Here is a 4,770-nt window from a genome sequence, read left to right as displayed (position 1 = left end):
CCGAGTAGAAGTCAGATCAGGAGGGGAGAATTCGTAAATATAGCTTTGCTACTGAAAGGTTCGCTCGAGCTTACCGATGTTTGTTCGGGAGCAACTTTACAGTCGACGGCGGAAGGCCAATTGCTCTCCAAGCCGAGAAAATGTAGGGACAAAATCGGTACGATCGAGAAATGGACCGACGCTTTTATAATATACATGTCCATCTACATTCAGGCCAATCCATCTAAAGCGTTCGAACTATTGCAATATATGTGGACGATTAGGGAATGCGCGGGACGCCGGGGGGGGGGGGGCTGGCGTGGCGCAGCTACGACGCACAGTTTAGGCTACGACAGACGTTCGAACCCTCATCATGGCGATGTATGTTAATGCCGGCCGCGGTCACGCCTGCCCTCTGCCCAAGGGGAACCTTGCCAAGTAGAATGGCGCGATTATGCCATTTTTTCAATATGGGTTACTGCACGTGCCCGAGCTGAAGGTTTTGGTTTGGCACATTTGCTCTTCCTTCGGCCAATGTCACTCAGCGTCGGTATGCACATTATCTAACCGCGTACCACAGCGCGTCCAGTCATTTACCACGTCGCAACCGTTCAATGTCCCGCGTCAGCCCTTTCGCGGGCGCCAACCCACCTCATTCAACGACAACATTAGGGGAGAAACCCCATGTCATTTCTTACCCAAATATTTGGGACATCGTGCTTTCACCAATCGATTTGAGCGCACTACACATTTACTTATCTTGCTATGACGAACAGGAGGCAAATTTCATAGACAACGGGTTTAAACACGGGTTAAGTCTGCAATTTTAGGGCCCACGCCTGGGTAGGGAAGCCACTAATCTTTAATCGGCCAGAGAACAGCCAGAAATTGTTATCGATAATAAATGTTGGCCGGTATAGTAGCTTTTATTGTTCAACCATTTTAAAATCTTGTAGTTTTACCCATAGGCTTTTAGGAGTTTTTTTTAGGAGTTTAGATTGATACACCACCTATCCTTCCCTGCCGGCTCCTCATCAAATGATTACATCGATCCGATAAACGCATCCGTACAATATACAAGTTTTGACGAGGCTGTCAAAATGATACAAATCTTGTAAGATTTTTAAAGTCGACAAAAAAGGAATTTAAATTGCTACTGATACGACCGAACGACTTTAAACTCCTCGGCTATAAATTCAATGATAGGTATTTCATTCACAAAACCCTTTCTTTTGGTGCTTCAATCAGCTGTGCGACTTTTGAACGTTTTTCAACTTCCCTGGAATTTCGCGTAAAAATCAAATCAGACTCAGGAATGCTAATACACTATCTAGATGTGTTTCCTAGGCTGGAACAAAGACACAACAGCGGCTTACGCCCTAAACCAGTTATTTGTAGAATAATTGTAGGAACTAAACGTCACCTTAACCCATGAAAAAACCGAGGGCCCTACTGAGGTCTTAGTTTTCCAAGGCCTCGAACTTGACACAAGGGAAATGGCAGAACGCGTACCTAAGGAAAAGATAGAAAAAAATAGTGGGGTATATCCAAAATATCATGGTTAAACAGTCATCTACTCTGAAAGAAATGCAATCACTGATCGGGTCCCTCAATTTTTGTTGGCGCGCGATACCGCCAGGGCGCCCCTTCTGCAGGAGACTGATTAACTAAACATTCGGTCTGACCAAGTCCTTTAATCACATCCGTTTAAAATGTCCGTTAAGCTAGACTTAAAAGTGTGCTCAATTTCTTTAAAAAATTCAACGGCGTTTCAGTATTCCATGACCAGTTCTGGTTAACAAACGACGACGCAGAGTTATATACGGATAGCGCCGGGGAAAACGGACTAGGATTTGGCATCTACTTCCGGGGGCACTGGATATGCGCCCGCTGGTCCAAATTATGGAAAAGGGAAGGCTTACTCAAAGATATCAACGTCCTATAGATTTTTCCTATTACGGTTGTTATTTGGGGGAAGGGGATCAGAAACAAAAAAGTAAGATTTAGTTCCGATAACATAAGTGTCGTCCGCATCCTAAACTCGTTTTCATCCAAGTCGGATAAAATGGATATTTTTCGGGTTATGACATTGAAATGCCTCCAGTTCAATATTCTTTTGAGGGCATCTCACGAACCCGGTTCAAAAAATTTAATATGCAATGCCCTTTCACTCTTCCAGATCGCGCGGTTGTGTCAGCAAGCACCGGAAGCAGACGCGGAACTCCAACCCATCCCGCCCCATCTTTGGGAAATCTTCAAAAAAGAGCTGACACACTTTTGCGATGTTCGTTAGCAGACAACACACTCAGGACATATACCACAGCGTTAAACGCGTTCCAAGCATTACTGACTAAATATAACTTGAGACAACACATGCCGATACCAGCACATTGTTTAGTAAGGTTCATAGCATATTGTTTCGAAAATAACTGCTCACCAAATACAATTAAAACTTACGTGGTGGGCTTAAATAACATACACAAAATTAACGGCTTTCAGGACATACAATTTATGTTTGTGTTTAATAATTTACTCGAAGGTTGTGTGAGATCTAAATGACATTCCCGGGATGCGAGGCGCCCCATCACAAAATCAATATTGACCGAAATCCTCGCAGCATTGCCTAATGTTTGCTATTACGAATTCAAAGCTAAGGTTTTTAAGGCAATATTATCATTATTATTATGGCCTTTTTCGGCCTCTTCCGCATCAGCGAACTGGTAGCGACCACACTTAGCGGTTCGTCGAATCAAATTAAGCGAAAAGACGTAGCCATCAAAACCAACGAGCAATTGATGGCGGTGACCTTACGAATACATAAAACCAGTAAACATGGTCCACCGATCACGTTGAAACTCCCCCGGAAAAAAACAAAACTCACCCATGCCCAGTATCAGCTATGCTAGAGTACCTGTCACTTAAGCCAGCGGAGACATCAGCCTTCAGTCACAGCAACGGTCTTCCGGTCACTAGACAACAGGTTTCCGCTGTCTTAAACAAATTTCTAACGAGAGCCGGTCACAGTACCCAAAGCTTTAAGTCTCATAGCTTCCTATCGGCCGTGCGCCTGACATAGCATACACGGCATACCAGAGACGGACATTATGAAACTCGGTCGTTGGTCGTCCCAAGCATATAAGAAATATATGCGCATGTAAGCTAGAAGGGGCGATATCTGGGCCTCACGCATTACATCCGTACAATAACATAACATTTATTAACGAATAGAGTATATAAAAAACCGCACTGACATACAAAAAAATACTACGGAATCCTACATTAAATAGTTAATTCCCGCTTAACATGGTATGTCTATTTCTGTAATATAGATATCTGGATTTTGGGCGACTCGCTACCCAAGCGCTCGGGACGGTTCGCACAGGAGAGGGGCTCGCCGAACCTGCGGTTGCCGCGGCCTATTGCCTGGTTGGGCGTCGGGGGCATCCGATGGGAAAGTTTCCGCAGGTCCGTAGAATCCATTGTCCTTTTCGTGCGAACAACCCAAAATAATAGTCTGCACCCGGGCGGCAACCACTTAACTGTGTTTCCACTAACGAAAATATTCAACTCAATTACTCGTGAAATACGCTATCTAAGATCCGCGTTTTCCAGCGCCGTTATAGGCTATTTATTTGCATTAGTTAGAAAATGCAATGCTGTTAATGTGTTAACGAGTCTATGTGTAAGTACGCTTGCATGCAGGTGGCGGTGCTTTGATTTACCGACCAGACATGTGTCAAGCTTGTTGTGGAATGTGTATAAATGTACGCTTGCATGCAGGTGCCAGTGCTCTGGTTCACTGGCCAGTCATGTGTCAAGCTGGTTTCCGTGTCAGTTCCCAGACCTGCAGGTGGCAAAAAATCGCGTGGTGTTTTCTGCACATTCAAAACATGTGTCAAGTCAGAGACGTCTGTTTGTTTTACTGTGGATGTAAGCACGGCGAAAAATTTTCACTTTCGATACACATAACTTGTTCAACTGGCGCCGGGATTTTACGTCACTATCCACAGGACCATTTACACCACTCTGATTATCTCTTTATTATATATAAGTATATTAACATGCTATGGACAATCGCATTGCTGTTGTTGTTTAGTTTTGTTACATTATAAACAATAAGTTGTTGTATGGCGTTTCTGATTTATTCAAATGCATTTAATAATAAATATCAATAAATACATAATGTAGTTTTCTAATACTTTAGATTTGATTTATTACAAAAACATATAGAATTAAATTAAGCTCACTGTTTCACTATTTGTGTTTTGGTTTATCGTTATTGTCTCATAATATGTCCATTAAAAAGACAATAAAAGTTCTTGACCCAACTTTTCAAAACCGTTTCAAATTAAGTAGCGTATTTCATTTTGCCAAATTTATTACATACTCTTGATTTACTAATCAAAAATTATTTAATCTAGATTATCACAGCAAAGAGTCCGAAATCTCAGAAATATATTTATATTACAAACATCTTACCAGAACAAAAATATTGAGCTAAGCTTAATCCTGTAATAATGGTCTTAAGATATTTGGAGAAATTTGGTTCGGATCAAGACTCTTTGTGTTCTTTTTTGGATACTTTTAAAGGACATTTCTTATTTTGTATAATCCGGTTTCACCATGTACTGCAGGTTGATAAACAACGATGATTGAACGTTTTATTATCTAAGATATCCAGATTAGAGTGCATGCATATCCACAGTCAAGTGTCTTTATCGCGACATCCACCATCCTGTGTATGCAAATAACAGATTATGCAATTTCAGTTACCATCATGTTACGAGGGAG

The sequence above is a fragment of the Mya arenaria genome, chromosome 10 (assembly GCF_026914265.1).
Source record: "Mya arenaria isolate MELC-2E11 chromosome 10, ASM2691426v1".
Lineage (NCBI taxonomy): Eukaryota > Metazoa > Mollusca > Bivalvia > Myida > Myidae > Mya > Mya arenaria.
The sequence above is the reverse complement of the archived record's forward strand: the minus strand, read 5'-3'. Positions refer to the sequence as shown.